Source organism: Sminthopsis crassicaudata, chromosome 1 (genome assembly GCF_048593235.1).
Source record: "Sminthopsis crassicaudata isolate SCR6 chromosome 1, ASM4859323v1, whole genome shotgun sequence".
NCBI classification, from domain to species: Eukaryota; Metazoa; Chordata; class Mammalia; order Dasyuromorphia; family Dasyuridae; genus Sminthopsis; species Sminthopsis crassicaudata.
The window spans coordinates 173,132,573-173,151,854 of record NC_133617.1 but is presented as its reverse complement, the minus strand read 5'-3'; positions in this window follow the sequence as shown (position 1 = coordinate 173,151,854).

Below are 19,282 nucleotides of genomic sequence, written 5' to 3'. Positions count from 1 at the left end.
ATTAAAGATAATTTTTTCACAGTTTATATTTAAATTTTTTGGTTGCCTTGGTAACATGTGAAGCTCTCAGAACTAGTCTATTGTAAAAAAAAGTTTGATCTGAACTTGACTTAATGTAAATATGTAATCATAAATTCATTATCATTTATGAAAAAACTTGATTGGTTTGTTTGAACCTAGCTTTGTGTGACTGGGGAAACTGGATCATTTCTATGTATTACTTAGAATCTCTTAACTAAGAATCTATGTTATACTGACCAAAAACTTAGATTCAAAAACTGATACAAGGAGTTTTCTCTAAGAGCCCCTACCAAGTCCTTCTGTCTGCTACCATAGCTGACAAACTTGTGAGTATGGACTCCTCAATCATCTGAAGAAAGCCTTTGATCCTGAGAGAATGGAAGTATCCTCCAGAAACCTCAAATCTCATCAGATCCAACATCCAAATGAGAAAACTATCCCAAGATTCCAGACAAGAGCTGTCCTAGTTTCTTTTTGTTTTTGTTTTTGTCTTTTTCCTCTTCTCTTTAATTATGTGCCCAACCACCAAAGCCTGACTTAACTATATATTGACATTTTCTCTCTCAACATTCTTACCCTTCTCATACACACACATACCTTGCTGCTTGCAAGCAAACAATAGCTAGACAAAACCTGTACTCTTTTTCCCTGTTGGAAGTTTTGCCAATTAATAGTTCCCCTCAAAGAACTAATCTTGTTCTAGCCAAATTGGCCCCATGTGGCATCTTGGCTTCTTACTTGCCTTTCCTTTATTGGCCAGAAGGGTAGTAATCCTTTTATATCCCTTCCCTTTGGCCAAAAGGGAGAAATGTCAAGATATTAGGAGATACCCTATTTTCTAGAGCTAATGCCTAGTAAGAAAGCTGTGCCCTAAGCTTGGTCTAACAACAATCCTTTGCGCTCACCCTATGGATAATCTCAGCTACAGCAAAATTCCAGAATTGTTTCATACAATGATTAATATTGCTTTAACCAGTACCAGGTGTTTTCCGAGCTCAGACAAGCACCTGCTATATCCATGTTTTGGTCATGAAGCCCTGCTATGAATCAAATTTGTCTCATTGTTGCTGTTATTCCTCATTGTCAAGGCTATAGCTTACTGCATGGTCATTGGTCTAAGTATTGAGATCTCCCCACACTGCCTTGGATTGCTCCCACTAGGGGCAGCCTTCTGGCACAGGCTTTCTTACTTAGAAACCATTTCCCTCATTTTAAATTAAACTTTTGTTTGATTCCTGACTCTCTCTTGTCTCAAGCCTGCTCTGCTCAGCTCTGGCTATCCTTCAGACCTAACCTAACTGGTTAGGTTAAGAAACCAGTTCCATCATACTGGTAACATCTTGTTTGTATGTATATACAAATATACTTATTGCTGTCTCTCCCACTAAACTATAAACATTTTTTGCCATTCTTTTTATCATCATCTATTTCACATAGTGCCTGTCACATAATAATTATTTAATGAGAGGTTTGTTGACTATACTAGATTTGACTTCAACTAGTAGAATATAAGTTCCTTGAAGAAAGGAACTTCCATCCTTCCTTTTCTTTCTTCTTTCTTTTTCTTTTTTTCTGTCTTTTCCTTCCTTTCTTTTCTTTCTTTACTTTTTTCTTCCTCCCTTCCTTTCTTTTCTTTCTTTACTTTGTCTTTTTTTTCTTTCTTTACTCTTTCTTTCTTTCTTTCTTTCTTTCTTTCTTTCTTTCTTTCTTTCTTTCTTTCTTTCTTTCTTTTCCTTTCTTTTCTTTTCTTTTTTCTTTTTTTTTTTTTCAAAAAGGCATCTAAGTGGTCTAGTGGATAAAATACAGAGCCTGAAGTCAGGAAGACTCACATTCCTGATTTTGAATTTGGCTGGAGACACCTATAGCTATGTGACCTGATCAGGTCACTTTCCTCCTCTGTAAAATGAGCTAGAGAAAAAAAAGACAAACTCATTCCAGTATTTTTGCCAAGAAATTCCCCAAAAAAGTAATCACAAAGAATCAAACATAACAGAAAAATTACTCTAGAAGTGCCTAGCACAGTATCTATACAGAGAAGGCATTTAATTTTTTTTTTTTGAAAATTGGATTGCGGTACCCAAGATGCATTTGTAGACATGATCAATGATCAATTTTATTTGACTATGCTTTTTTATTACAAGAGTTCTCTTTTTTCTTTTGCGGGAGGATGAAAGAAAAAGAAAATAAATGCTTATTAATTGAAAAAATAAAATTTCAAACCATAAAAAAGCAAAGAAAATATTTCCCTGGTATAGTAGAACTATACTTGGACTTGAATCCTGGCTCTAACAATTATTAACTCTGCTCCCAGGGCCCAGTTGCTTAAGTTCGGAAAGCCTCAGTTTCCTCATCTATAAAATGGGATAACTACATATTTCACAAGAAGGATGTTATGCAGAAGGCTTTTTGTAAACCATATATTGCTATAGGAATAGAAGTTACAAATCCAGTGAAATAGTAAACTAGTATATAATATCTGGAAACTTCCATCTATGAATCTCACTGCATTTCAACCTTATCTTGGAAAGACTAACACTCCGCTTATCAGACAGATGACAAGATTATGAAACAATCACTCTTCATATCAGACAGATGATGAGATTATGAAACAAAGAAATTTACATAAAGTTCTGTCACCCAATTGTAGACAGCACTGGAATTAAGGACCCCTGACTCTGATCTCTCCAGATACATCTTCCTAGCAGCAATTAATGAATAAAACTCAGTTCCTGGAAGAGGGAGGTCAGGAATGTAACTGCATAATTCTTCAATAATTGAAACCTCCTCCCTTTCCCTCCTCCTGGCCTTCTACCATCCTCCACACCCACAGCTCCAGACATCTCAGTTTTGGCAGAGAAGGCTACAAGGGTACCAGCCTGACACAATTCACTGCCTGTAAGGTTAATTTTTGTTCTGGGATGTTTTTGCTTTTTGGAAACAATGAAAGCATTATAATTTCTGTGGCTCACAACAGTCAGTTTTCCAGATTTTCCATCCTTTCCATCCATTTCAAGAAGCTCTGCATGAGAACTTGAATGTAAAATAAAGGTCATTTCACGAAATCCAGAGACACTCAAGATGCCAAAACTTCTTTTTTTTTTTTTTTAACTTTTATTGCAGAGTTGTATAAAATGTCTGTGTTCTATGTTATTCAGGATATAGAAATCCAACTTAAACTCAGGTTTAGTCTTCATAATAGTAATAGCTTACATTTAAACAGGATATTTACAAAGTCACATACACCTCACTGTGTGAATCTAGAAGTGTATTTTTTTTAAAATCAGGTCTGTAATTTTATTAATTAGAGAGCCCAATGAAGAATTTTTTCTCCCAATGAAGATAAACACCTGCTTAGAAATGCATAATCTCAGAGAGTAGCCTGGGGCACTGAAGGCTAAATAGTATTAGGTAGAATTGTACTAGAACCCAGATTATTCTAACTTTTCTTCTAAGTATTTTTTGTTGAGTCAATTTCAGTCATTTTTGACTTTTCATGATCCCATCTAGGGTTTTCTTGGCAAAGATGATGGAGTGGTTTGCCATTTCCTCCTCCAGATCATTTTATAGATGAGGAAATTGAGGTAAACAGGGTAAAGTGATTTGTGCAGTTACACAGGAGTAAGTGTCTTAAACTAGATTTGAATTCAGGAAGATGAGTCTTCCTGACTCCAGCCATGGCACTCTATCTATTGTGCTATTTAACTACCCTTTATTATAATATTTTTCCCATTTTATAGCTAAGGGAACCAGAGTGAAAGAGGTTAACAAATGTTCCACTCTATATCTATTGCCTAATCTGTTGTGGGTTGTTTTTTTGTTTTTTTTTTTTTGTTTTGTTTTTTTTGTTTTGTTTTTTCCCCACTCCACAGAAAAAGATGCCCCTTGTAGGTTAATCTTTACTTCTAATCTCAGAACCCTGCTGCTAACTCAAGCCTCCTATAATGGGAGGGCTGGAGGGAGTAGTACCACACTCCTCTCAATGCCTTTCTTTACAGAAGGCAAAAACTAGAATCGGAGCCCATTGTTCTTTGCACCTAGTTTTTTCAACTCCGTGGAATAAGATGCCCCAGCTGCATACCACCTGGTACCTCCCCACACACCACTTTTCTGACTTCTTTTGTGTGTTGTCTCCCCACCTCCATTAGATTGTAAACTCCTTGAGAGTAAGGACTTTACTTCTTTTTATTTTTGTATTCTGGGCACGTAGCACAATATCTGGCACAAAGTAGGTTTAGTAAATATCTAGTAGGTTAAATTCCATTAAATATTGGTAAAAATAATCAAAAGTGATCTAGGGAAGCAGAAGGGAATTCTGACCATTCAGAATTCTGACCTTTAATTCAGAATTCATTCAGAATTCAGACTAAGATAATGATAATAATAATGATAGTATTTACATAATAATTTTAAGGTTTGCAAAACACTACATATGTTATCTCAAAGTGCTATTATTATCCTCAGTTTACTACTGATGAGGAAAAAAGTTGAGGGATTTGCAAAGTCACACAGCAATAGTCTGAAGTTAGACCTGAACTCAGCTCTTTCTCATTGTACCATCTAACTTCCATAGAACTGAAATAGAGAAGAATATCACACAGAAGCAGAAGGTAGAATACTTTGAGCTAAGCACATAGATATGAAGCTCTTCCTAAAAGGAGGGGACAGCTATGTAACGCAGTGGAGACTCATCTTCGTGAGTTCAATCTGGTTTCAGTCACCTACTAGCTATGTGATCCTGGGGAGGTCACTTAACCTTGTTTATCTTAGTTTCCTCTTTGGTAAAATGAACAAAGAGAGGGAAAGGGCAAACCACTCCAGTATCTTTGCCAAGAAAACCGCAAATAGGGTCATAAGAGTCCGACTAAAACAACTGAACTTTAAGAGCAAGGAGGTAAGCCTTCTTAGGACACACTGATGTGAATTCACAGGTGCTTCTGGGAGAGAAATTATCCAACCAGTGGAACAAGAGTGAGCGGTTGGTGGTTACCTGCTGAGAGCAACTGTTTGTTAGCTTAAACGTATAGCTAGAGAGGTCATCTATCTTCCAAGGACTTGACTGGAAACATCCCAGAATTTCTCATATTTGATGACTACTACCTATTTCTGTTGATTCATGTGAGTACAAGTAATACCAACCAAAATAATCTCTAATTTAGAGTTATAGACAATGAAATGTTGATCAAGGAACTAAAGACCTCAGGGTCACAGTTAATATTTTCATTTCTGCTGTTAGTAGAAATCGAGGGCTTCAGAAGAAGAAGGCAGAGCTCAGAAGCAAACAACTGGCTAATAAGATGGCACCTGAAAATGGAATATTTAGGAATCATAACTTAAAAGATAGTAGTTACTGCCTTCTGGTCAGAGATGGAGTAAAGGTTGATAAGAATGAAATCCCATGATACCAAACACAATTTTAAGGAAATTTTCATGAAGTATGCTAACCACTTCCTTTGACAAAGATCTACCTGTCAGTTAAACATGAGTTAGTAGTGTGATTGCTATTGAGTCTTGTATGACTTTTCATGATGGCCATGGATTAGCAAAGATATTGGAGTGATGTGCCATTTCCTCCTCTCAGTCATTTTATAGATGAAGAAATTGAAGTTGTGACTTACCTAGAATCCCACAGTTAGAAAATGTCTGAAACTAGATTTGAATTCACATCTTCTTGACTCTAGGACCAGAGAGAGCTCTGTCTACTGTCACCTACCAGAATGTTACAAGTCCCCCAAAGCTAATGTGATCTTGGGCTAACTTAGGAGAAAAAAAAAAGTATTTGATAATAGGTGTACAAGATAATTCCAAAGTACTCTGCCCAGGTGAGAGCACATTTGGAATATTGTCTTTACTTGTGGACACATTCTGTGAAAAACCCTGATATGTAGGACATTGTCACCAGGCAGGGGAAAGCCAAGATGACCTAATGATAATGCCATCTGAGCACTGGATGAAGGAAGTGGAATGAGAGCCTCTGGAAAGGAAGGACTTTTTAAAAATTAAGGAATTTTTACTTGGAAGATTAGATTTGTTGCCTTCAATAACAACATTATACAAAGATCAATTGTAATGGCCGTGTCTCTTTCCAACAATGAGATGATTTAGATCAGTTCCAATAATCTTGTGATGAAGAGAGCCCCAGAGAGAGGACAGTAGGAACTGAGTGTGGGTCACAATATAGTATTTTCACTTTCTGTTATTGTTTGTTTGCATTTTGTGTTTTTTTTTCCTCAGTTTTTTTTTCCTTCTTGATCTGATTTTTCTTATGCAGCAAGATAACTGTATAAATATATATACATATATTGGATTTAACATATATTTTAACATATTTAACATGTACTGGATTGTCTGCCATCTAGGGGAGGGGGTGGGGGAAAGGAGGGGAAAATTTTTCAAAACAAGGTTTTGCAAGGGTCAGTGTTGAAATATTACCCATGCATATATTTTATAAATAAAAAGCTTTAATTTAAAAAGTACAAAATTTAAAAAAATTAGTTGCCTTTGGGAGCAAAGCTAAGAACAAGAGGTGAATGTTATTCCCCCCCCAAAAAAAAGAGCAAAAAATTAGTCCTGACTTAAAGAAATATATCCTAAATAAGGGAAGTGGAATAGTTTTCCTAGGGAGAGAGGACCACTCCTCAGTGATACCATAGAGAGAAAAAGGTCTCTGCTCAGGGGCAAGTTGGACTGAGATTAGATTGAAAGAATTTGCTGAAACTTTGAGCATGTAACTCACCCATAAAATAAGAGAGCATTTCAGTCAGGATTAGAACTGAGGCCCTCTGACTCATCTTCATTTCCCTTTTCAGTACACTAGACAAAATCATTACCTTTCACACAAGAAATGAAGCCCTGGATAGATTACTCAATCTGTAAATACCAATTTATCTATCAATAAGCCTATTATGTGCTAGGCACTATGCTAAGTACTGGAGATGCAAAGAAAGGCAAAAACATAATCCCTGCTCTCTATTATAGTCTAATGGAGGAGACATACAAATTTCAGGTACCATTCAACTGAAATACTCTTCCCTTTAAGCTACATACTGTAATAAAATAGAAAGAACACCTGGATTTTAATTTTGATTTTATCACTTGGGTAAATGCCTCAATCAACTCATCTATAAAATGGAGATATGCCCATCTCACAAGTGTTATGTGAAGATCAAATGAAATAGTTTATATTAAATACTTTATAAAGTTATATAAATATAACCTATATTAATGATTAATAATAATAATATATAATATAGAGACAGACAGCCACAACTACAAGGTATAAAGAAGATGATGCAATTTTATTATCTCTCTCCCTCTCCCTTACTTGGAAAGGCTTCTCAAATTTCTTCATCCTGGGAACCTGCCTCTAGTCCTAGATATATGAAAAGCAAAAGTAGAAATAAAACCTGTTAAATCCCCTGTGTGTCATCTCAAGAGCCTCCCCTTCACCAGCTGTTCAGAATCTTTCAACACTTGTCCCTGTAGCCTCCCAGAAGCCACCATGGCTTGTTCTAAATTCTCATTGAGACACATTGCCATAGAGTCAATACCTTTTAGAGAGAAATGAGTGCAAAATTTACTGCCGTCCAACTTACAGGTTGTTCCCAAGCCAGGACAGAAAAAACACTTTCCTTAAAATTCAGCGTCTGGATTTGTTGGAAGTTATTTTTTGTCATCCATTTTCTGGAACAGAGTCAAGTTCTATCTTGGGAAGTAAAGTTGAGAATCACATAATGATAAAACATCAAAGCAGGAAAGAATCTTGGAGGTCATTCAATCTATCTCCATCCTTTTATAGATGATAAAACATTTAAAATCAGCATGTAGATATTTTTTAAAACTTCAAATGAAGAACTGTGATATGAGGAAACTCACCAGACTTGGAATAGGAGGATCTAGTTTGAATTCTGCTGCTTAATACTCTGTGGCCTCCATTTCTCAATGCCTCTATTTTTCTCAATCATAAAGAGCATTATCATGGAATTGGGAGGATCTGCATTCATTTCTTATCTATAGCACTGATAATCTGTGTGACTTTGAGGAAATAATTAAGTTTTCTGGATCTTTTTTTTTCCTTATCCATAATGAAGAGATTGGACTAGATGAACTCTAAGATCCTTTAAGTTCTAAATCTATGATCTTCTGATGCCTTTGAGTTCTAAATCCTGTGATCCTATAAACTGAGACCTAGGGAAATGAAATGATTTGCTCAAACTCATTTGATAGTTGTTCATCCTTCTTTCCAAATATCAGTGATGTCACAGGTCATATCTTGACTTGCACATGAACTGGATTTAAGAGTTGCCCAAAGTCATCTGCCTCACGCTTTCTTCCAGAGTCACCAAAGCCCAGTGGTAAGACAAAAGTCAGCTTTAACTGGCAGTGGTCTGGGATATAAGTGGACCGTGGTGTGAAGCACTCCACAGAAGCTGCTGCAGCTGCCTTCATGTCTCTTAGAACAAATTGTTCTTATCTACCCATTCCGCAGGGGAAGGGTCTTTACGTGCTTGGGGCAAACATCCCAAATTCTTTTTTTTTTTTTTCATATTTTATTTTATTTTTATTTCCTGAGGCTGGGGTTAAGTGACTTGCCCAGGGTCACACAGCTAGGAAAACATCCCAAATTCAATGCCTGCTGGTTACCTCAACCTGGGATGTGGTCACTGAACTGCTAAACTTTGTGACAGGTGGACCCCAAAGTCAGACGAGTGACCCTGAAAAGGCCTTGGTAAGCCCTCAGCCAGCAACCGCAACTCAAGAATTTGGATTATAAATCCAGCAGTCTATTATGCCAGGTTGGAAATACTATTTATGAGAGGTCTCTCTGTGTAACTCCAATTCCAATTCTTCTTTGTTTAGGTGACTGAAACAGATTTCTCCTCATTAAAACATGAGCATCAAAAAGCTCTATTACGAGTTTTATAATTAAATTTGAACCCCATCATGACAATAGTTATAATTAATACCATTGAATATTTTGGCTCCAGTTCTTCAAATTCTGGAATAAAGGAATAGTTAAAACAAATAATGATGTCAAGTAAAACAGAGCAACCCACCCAAAATGTCTAATTCTGAAAGTACCTGCCCTTGCTACAACTAGTGGCCTCTATACCCGCTAAAATCTTGAAACCTGATGCCACCTAGTGGTCAAAAGTTATTGTCCCACAGAACTGGGAATGAATAAATGATAGGAAAATAATATTTAGATGATGTGGTGGACTTGCTCTAAATGATTTACTGAATTTGACCATGCTCACTCAAGGACCATGCTCGATTAAGCATTGGTTGGATGCACAGACAGCAATTTATCTGCACCACCATCACCCATACTCACCCCATCTAACTTCACTTTTTCAGATTATGAAAGACCCCAAATGGCTCTAAGTTTCTATTTGTCCAAATCCAGGAGATTTAAAAAAACATTGTCCAAAATGTATGTACCTTTCATTGAAGTATGTCAATGTAAGTAATTCACATATAGAGATTAAATTTCCTAGCAGAAGAAACAGATGATCTATAATTATCCCTTTTATTGTTAGGTAGAATTTAAAGGCAGGAAAATGAACCAAAAACAACAACAACAAAAACCCAATCCCCCTACTCCCAGAACAATGATTCTGATTCTATTCCCATTCTTCTGACTCAGGCTGATGACAATACATTTATCATGGGAAATAATGAGGGGGCAGGTGAAGTGGCTATTCTAATTTTATGTGCTGTGTTGGGAGGTGGCAAAAATAACTCTGGGATTTTTCTGTGGCTGGCATTAGGAAGGATCTCTGAACACAGTTAGTGTGCCAAGGCATTCATTAGATTTTCAGTGGCTACTTGAGCAGATCCAAGTTCTCCTTTACCTAGAGTTCTACAGAAAATTTTATCTCCCACTACCATGCCTTTGGACAACCTTCATGACTGGAATGTTCTCCTTCCTCATCTGCCTCATGGAACCCCTATCTCCCTTCAGATCTCGACTCAAGTTCCATCTGCTACAAGAGAACCTTCCCAGTTTCCCAGTTGCTAGAACTCCTGAAAAAGGTTTTGTATTTACTTTATAAAGATTTACATTTTGTTACCTCCCCCACCCCCATTTTAATCACATACACAATAAACTATAAATTCCTTGAGGATAGGGACTTATTTTGCCTTTTGTATTTGCATTATTGTTCAGTTATACTCTTTCTTGACTCATTTGGAATTTTCTTGACAAAGATGATGGAGTTGTTTGCCATTTCCTTCTCCAGCTCATTTTACAGAAGAGGAAACTGAGGCAAATAAGAGTAAGTAACTTGCCCAGTACACAGCCAGTAAATGTCTAAGAACCGACTGGAATTCAGGAAGATGAGTCTTCCTGATTGCAGGCCCAATGCTCTGTCCACTGCATCACCTAAATACCCTATATTCCTATTTTTTAGTAATAAAATGTTCATTGCCTAATATGTATTTAGATAGACAAAAATAGACAAATTAAGTCTAGCATAGCTTTGAGGAAATTGCAAAACTCATTAAATAACACTGGCCCTCCAGTGAAAGCAAAGATTCATCTTTTTAATATGAAACTTCTATAAGTATTTCTATATAAGAACAAAACATGAAATACAACTGTTTCCAAGGAATTAAGAGTCCATAACACATGGAGAGCAATGGGAGGTAAATGATGGGTATGTTTAGATTGTAAAATTAAACCAGTGAAGTCAGGAGTAAAGGAGGTGAAGAATTGTTTAGTGGGAAAAGGGGAGGGGTTGGGAAATAAATCTATAGCACCTACTATGTGCTAAATGCTTTACAAATCTTTTCTCACTTGACCTTCACAACAACCCTGTAAGAAGGGTGCTGTTAATATCCCCACTTTATGGTTTAGGAAGCTGAAGTTAATAAAGATCAAAGTCACAAAGCTAATAAGTGTGTGAGACCAGCTTTGAACTCTGGTCTTGCTGATTCCAGGGCCAACATGTTATCTATGTGCCATCAGCTGCTGATTATCTGGCAAGGAAAAAGGCTGACAAATGAATAGCCAGACTACTCTCCTGATACTCTCTCAATGTTAGGAGAAAGTAAAGCCTCCAGCACATTGACTGGACTCCTATGGTAAATGTAAGTAAGGCTATGTATGAATAAGAGATCCACAAATTAGGCAAGCACTGATGAGTAATGATGTGTATCATTGCCTTGGGAAGCACAGATTCATTTGAAAATTTGATGATCCTAAATGTTTACTGCCTAGAATATAGTAGCTGTTTAATAAATAACTGCTGAATCTAACTGAACTTTTAATTTTCTGTGAAGTTATGGATGAGAATCACATAGAACAAAGAGTGAATACATTATAATCTGCATAGTGAAGGAAATGATTACAAAGATGAAATCACTGATCTAATGAGATTTTAAAGTATAATTATATAAGAGCCTAGTTGCATGTTGCATATTCAAATCATTATATAGAGGCACAGAATATTTTCTGGAGCAGAAGATTCATGCTGAGAAGTAGTAGAGGATAAATGGGGACAAAAATTTATTCATTCTTCTTTTCATGAAATATTTCTTGAACACCTCACTCTCCATGCACTTTTGCAAGGCACTATGCAAGGGCTACAAAAATATATGACAGAGACAGCCACTGCCTTGAAGAATGACTAAGCAAAGCAGGGCCAAATTGTGTGGAATCTTGATTCCAAATTAAGAAATTTAGAGATAATCTTATAGTTAAACGTATAAGTTATGGTTTATGATGAAAGTAGTATTTCTGAAATATTAATTTAACAGTGGTATGTAGAATAATCTCATCCTATTAAAGTCAAGACTTTCATCCATTATTCCTCTATAGTACCTGTATAAGAGATATATGCCATGGAGTAGCAAAATAAGTTGCCTCTCCAGCTGCAAATCATAACTGGACAATGTGTTTTTCATTGACTTTGTGGGTGTCAAAGTTGTTCTATTTTGAGTAATCACAGAACTTAATGAGAAGGCCCAGTGAAGATTTCAGAATTATGTTATACACAAGATGGAGGATTAGACATTTTTCTGATTCTCTTGATGTCTTAAACCCCTCCAAAACAGAAAATATGTACCAAAAATAAAGCAACTCCAATTATCTAAAAAGAGAAGGAAGGAAGGGAGGAAGGAAGGAAGAAAAAAGAAAGGAAGGAAGGGAAGGAGGGAGGGAGGGAGGGAGAAGAGGGAGGAAGGGAGAGAGGGAGAGAGGCAGAGAGGGAAGGAAGGAAGGAAGGAAGGAAGGAAGGAAGGAAGGAAGGAAGGAAGGAAGGAAGGAAGGAAGGAAGGAAGGAAGGAAGGAAGGAAGGAAGGAAGGAAGGAAGGAAGGAAGGAAGGAAGGAAGGAAGGAAGGAAGGAAGGAAGGAAGGAAGGAAGGAAAGAAGGAAGGAAGGAAGGAAGGAGATAGAATATGAATAAGAATTGATAATTGATACCTAGGTTCAAGTTCACTCAGGACTCACTTCCCCACTGTCCATGTTAATGCTAGGGAGGCTAATACATTAGGAAGCCCCTAATACATAAGCTTAAAACAAAACTTAATTTTCACACTCTGATTCCCTTCTCCACCCCCCCCACCCCTCCTTCTTTCCAGTGTCATAGTGATCTTGGCTTCAGTCTGCAAATTGCTGGTCTGATAGCACCTCAGCAGCTGCATTCAGTGTAGCAAAAGATTTCTGTAGGAGAGCAGCAGAACAGAGAAAAATGAGCAGAGCACATGTCTGACTTTGAAATTGAGCCCAACTCCACTTCTTACTTTATCCCCTACTCCTAGGGCCTCCGAGAAGCAAACTATAGAAATCAATCCTGCAGTACCAATATGGCAGCTCTATGAAGTATCAGGGATAAGCTAGAAAACTGAGGAACAGAGGACGTGGGACAAGACACTAAGTGGGGTGGCAATAGGAGTGAATATTAAGTACTCGTCTAAACTTGGAAGGAAGGAAAAAGCTCAGTATCTAGCGTTCAGGCAGCTCTATTCCCCAAAATGTTGAACCTAGTAACCTATTAATTGCCCTGGTATGGACAAAAGCTGACATGTTCTAAGATCCAATTCCCAAAGAAACCACCATCAGAAAGAAAGTAATCAAAAAGCATGCAAGAATGGAAAATAAAAGGAAGGAAAAGATTGAAATTACCAAAATTCTTAGGTAGAACTTTCAAAGACTTTGAACATAAGCAGATAAATCAGTGGCAGGGAAAACATTAGTATCAGAAGAAGATATAACCTTCAGATCTAATAAAAGAGTTTGATCTTCCACAACTTAAGGAAACAATATAAAATTTAAGGAAGTAAAGGACATTGTGGAATTTGAAAAGAATATGAAACCACATGGTGTTCTTGAGTGGTTAAAAAAAAATGAGAATTATAAGAATAGAAATTATGACCTGTTAATGGCAAAAATAACCAGCAGAACAAAAAACTTCAATTGATGATGGCCTAAAATAAGAGAGAACAATAGATCACGAGCACAAGTACAGAGAAACAAAAAAATCTAGAAGAAAAGAAACAAAAAACAATTAACATTAAAAAAAAATATGTTCTATACTTTAACATGTTTAACATATATGGGACTGCCTGCCATCTAGGGGAGGGGGTGGAGGGAAGGAGGGAAAAAGTTGGAACAGAAGTGTTTGCAAGGGTCAATGTTGAAAAATTATTCATGCATATGCTTTGTCAATAAAAAGCTATCATTTAAAAAAAATGCATGAAAACATACTGATCTCAAAAGATGTGGATGCATGTAGATAACCTAAAAATCATAGGCATTCCAAAAGAATATAAGATGAAAAAAAAAAAAAAACCCAGCATAACATAATGGAGGAAATAATGCAAGAGAAATTGAAAAGTGAAAATGAAACACCAAATGAAAGATTTCATTCATCATCTCCAGAAAAAAGCCTAAGAGTACAACCTTCAATACAAATCATGTTTGAATTAAATTCAGAAACAAGTTCAGAAAGAGATTAGGAGAAAGACATTTAAATAAAAAGAAAAAAAAAATCAAGTAACTTAAATTTATTCTTCACTCACCAAAGCAAGCAGGAGGGAATAGAAATATATTATCTTTTGAAGGGCAAAGGAGCTCACCTTGCAAATCTGAGCTTAAGGGAGGGGGGGGGGTGGAGGAGGAAGAACCATCAGTAATAAAAAAGCATTTAAAACTCTTAGAAAAGGTCTTAAAAAAGAAAAACAGACTTGAAGAGATTATGTACTTCTTGAACACCCAGACAATAGAAAATGCAGGGATCAAGGCGATAAATAGCAATAGAAGGACACCAGAGATACTAAGGTGTAGGGAATTCTTTCTAAATATACATAAGGAGACCGTATGAAGGCCTAAGATAGCTGGAGGTAGTAGTGAAGAGAGAATATAGGAGCATCATGGACAGACCTTGATGGCATCTACCTACAGATGAATCAATGCTTTTTGTGAAATGTTAATACAAAACAGGTGATTACATAAAAGGGGAAGAGGAGAAACAAGGGGATTGAGGGAAGTATGTGATGTGCCTGGGTAAAACTGAGGCCAAGGAAGGAGACCCCTGTGATTTCTCAGGAAGAGAAGAACCTATAGAAGGAATGGAGTTGGGGGTGGAAGGGGGGAGAGATTGAAAAGGAGATAAAAGGAGGGACGCTTGGCTTTCTTTGAAGTAGTGAATGGCTGCTGCACTTCTAGCCTTAAGTGAAATAGGGAGCCTGGTCTCCCCCCAATCCCAACCACCCCCCAAAATGCAATGAAAAAACAATTATGGATTTAGGCAGAATATAACATATTAATAATGAGATTTGCATTGTGAGAAATGGAATAAAAATAATAAAGGAAAGTTACAACTAGAAAAGGAGTTGGGTCAGTCACATAGTAAAGGAATATCTCCCACCGAAACTTTTTTTTTTTTTTTTGGCTTAGGGAAAGTACCTCAAATTGTGCTCAGAGAAAACATCATGAAAGATGCCTTTGGTTGCATGAAAGGAAGAGATAAGTCTAGAAAGGAAGAAACCAAAGGGCACTGATACAAGGCTGCTGCTGGAGAAGCACAACAAAGTGGGGATGGACAAGCAAGGAACTCAATTCATCAAAAAACTGCAAGTCCTCTGTATTCTCTAAACTCAGTATTCTGGGGTAACAGCCTAGTCATCCTAGTCATGGCCCTGTCTACAGCTGGCAGCAAGAAGAAACAGATATGACAGAAGAAATAAGTAGGTAATAAGAAGTAGGAAAACCAAGGTAGCTTCAATGTTACAGAAGCCACATAAATTTTGTAGAGTTCATCCATGATTAGGATAGCTGTTTTAGTAACATACGAATTAAAATCATATTTCAAAGGGATAAGAAATTAAATTATATATATACTACTTCTCCTGAAGTGAACTTTGCAAACTAGATCAAATCTGAAACCAACTCTACTTTCAGATCTAATTCACAAGTGCAGCTAGGTACCACTACTGTCCGTAATGAATCCACTGAAATGATTGCAATTATTCAAATCCAAACTGGAATAACCATATTTTACATAGTTATAGCTTTGAATAGTATAAATGTGAATACATGCAACCACTTTGGGGATTCATTATTCACATTCATTGAAACCTTCGTATAATTTCTTTCTTTCTTTTTTTTTTTTTTTTTTTTTTTTCCTGAGCTGGGGTTAAGTGATTTGCCCAGGGTCACACAGGTAGGAAGTGTTAAATGTCTGAGACCAGATTTGAACTCAGGTCGTATAATTTCTAATTTGGTAAAAAATGATACAAAACCATACCTGGTTTAGTACTCCAAGTACTTACTAATTAATTGAGATTGTTTCTAATTATATAATCTCTGAATTAGAAGGGACTTCAGAAATCATCAAATTCAATCCATGTTTAAACAGAAGTCATTGTCTTCTCATAGTGGTCATCTGAATGAAGATACCATTATCTTTCAAGATAATCTCTTCCACTTTTATTTTTAGATAATTTAGATAATTAAGAATTTTTTCCTCATACAGAGCCTAAATCTGTCTTCCAAACTTCTATCTATAGACATTAGTTGTGACCTATAGGGCCTACCAAGTCCTTTTTACTCACATCACTACTGCCAAATGGTTAAAAAAAAAAAAAAAAAAAAAAAAAAAAAAAGGTTAAGAAAGTGTGAATAGGAAAAAAAAAAATTCCTTATAAAGGAGATCACTGAATACCTTGAAAACAAATTTTTTTTTTGGTTGTGCAATGACCAATTTTGACAGACTTTGCTCTTCTCAGAAATACAATGGTCCAAGACGATTTCTAAACACTCATGGTGGAAAATGCTATCCATGTCCAGAGGAACAACTATGGAATCTGACTGCAGATTGAAACATATCATTTTCATTTTGGGTTTTTTTTTCATAATTTTTCCCTTTTGTTCTTTTCAACATAAGTAATGTAGAAACTATGTTTAATATGACTGTACATGTATAACCTATATCAGATTGCTTGCCATCTTGGGGAGAAAAAATGAAAATCAAAATCTTACAAATGTTGAAAACTTTTTAGAGATAATTGTAAAAAATGAAATACTATTAAGTGGAAAAAATATAAAATACCTAGGTCAAGCTTATATAATTTTTAAAAAATTAATTTCTCTGGAGAGGTGATGACAAAAGTTAGATTGAAAAAACTTGCAAAATGATAAGACAGAATAAATATTTGAAGACTACTATCTGGTCCCAACAACATTTTCTCTTCTCCTTAAACTTAGCTAGTTCCTTTGGTCTAATCTTTTATGATTGTATTATTTGGAGTTGCCACATCATTCTTGTTACCCTCTTCTGAATGTACTCCAGATTGTCAGTGCCCTTCCTAAAAAGAGGTATCCAGAACTGATTTACAAGGCAGAGTGTATTATATAATTATAATCTTTTTTTCACTCTGTACATTTCATATTTCTGTTGATACAGGCTAAAATTGGCAATAATTTATTTATTTATTTTATTAAAGCTTTTTATTTTCAAAATATATACATGGATAATTTTTCAACAATGACACTTGCAAAACTTTGTATTCCAAATTTTCACCACTTCCCACCACCTCCTCCCCTAGATGGCAAGTAATCCAATATATGTTAAATATGTTTTTAAAAAATTGTTAAATCCAATATATGTATATTTATAGTTATTGTGCTCCACAACAAAAATCAGATTAAAAAGGAAAAAAATTAAGAAAACAAAATGCAAGGAAAGAACAAAGAATGAAAATGCTATATTGTGGCCCACACTCAGTTCCCAGGGTCTTCTCTCTGGGTGTAGATGACTCTTTTTATCAAAAGATCATTGTAATATATGTAATGTAATGTATATATGTAATATATGTATGTAATGGTACCTCAGAGCTGTCTTAATTTGTATTTCTCTGATCAATAGTGATTCGGAGCACCTTTCATATGACTAGAAATGGTTTTAATTTCTTCATCTGAAAATTGTTCATATGTTTTGACCATTTATCTTTGGAGAATGGCTTGAATTCTTATAAATTTGAGTCAATTCTCTATATATTTTAGAAATGAGACCTTTATCAGAACTCTCAAATGTAAAAAAATTTTTTTTCCTAGTTTATTGCTTCCCTTCTAATTTTGTCTGCATTGGTTTTGTTTGTACAAAACCTTTTTTAACTTAATGTAATCAAAATTACCTATTTGTGTTCAATAATGTACTCCAGTTCTTCTTTGGCCACAAATTCTTTCCTTCTTTTTAGATCTGAGAGATAAATTATCCCTTATTCTAATTTGTTTTTAATATCACTCTTTATGTCTAAATCATGAACCTATTTTGACCTTATCTTGGTATATGGTGTTAGGTGTGATTCTGCCATATTAATTTCCAATTTTTCCAGCAATTTTTGTCAAATAGTGAGTTCTTATCCACCAATAGTATTATTTTAACAGGTACAATTAGGAAGAACTGAATTGAAATTCATCCTCAGGCACTTACTATCTAGATGATCATGGCCAAATCATTTATTTCATTTCTCTCTAATTCAGCTTCCTTATGTGTAACACAGGGATAATAACAGCACCTATCTCCCAGAGTTGTGAAAATAAAACAAGATTTTTGTAAACCACTTTGTAAACCTTAAAGCCCTATATAAAAACTAGCTATAATTATTAAGATCAAACGTTGAATAGCTCACAAATATGTGGCAATCAATATAGGAATATTCCTTTTTTTTTCCTTTCTTTTACTTACCTGACTTAGGTTCAGAGGAAAATAGAAGGAAACATGTAAAGTATATATTTGTTGTTGTTCAGTTGTTTCAGCTGTAACTGACTTCATGAAAGCTGGATTTTTTTCTTGGCAAAGATATTGGAATGGTTTGCCACTTTCTTTTCTAAATCATTCTAAAGATGAGGAAACTGAGGTGAAATGACTTGCCCAAAGTCTTATAGCTAGTGTCAAAGGTCAGATCTGAACTCAGGTAAGACGAGTCTTCCTACCTCCAAATCTTGTACTCTATCCACTGAATCACTTACTATTACATCATAGAGGCTACACTGTACCTTTCTCATAATAATCCTATGAGACTGATAACCTAAGTATATTACCGTTTATTATTTGAGGAACGGGGTTTTGTGGATGAGAAACTGAGGTTCAGAGATATTGGATGAATAGACTTATACTGGGAATCAGTATTAATAATCAATATCCTGGTTCTGATACTTATTACCTCTGTGATCATAAACTTAGACCTGTTTTCTACTCTACAAAGTAAGGGGATTGGACAAGATTATCTCCAAGGTCCCTTTCATGTTTATGAACTATGAATAGTACTAGCAAAAGCTAGAACTAAGAATGGAAGCCAATAAGAAATAGAACGGTAGATCAGTGGAACAGATTAGATACAAAGGACAAAAAAGGGTACATCTATAGCAATCTAATCTTTGACAAACCCAAAGATACCAACATTAGGGATAAAAATTCATTATTCGGAAAAAACTGTTGGGAAAACTGGAAATTAGTATGGCAGAAATTAGATATGGATCCACACTTAACACCATATACCAAGATAAGATCAAAATGGGTCCATGATTTAGGCATAAAGAATGAGATCATAAATAGATTAGAGGAACAGAGAATAGTCTACCTCTCAGACCTGTGGAGGAGGAAGGAATTTATGACCAGAGGAGAATTAGAGATCATTATTGATCACAAAATAGAAAATTTTGATTACATCAAATTAAGAAGCTTTTGTACAAACAAAACTAATGCAGACAAGATTAGAAGGGAAGTAACAAATTGGGAAAATATTTTTAAAAGTAAA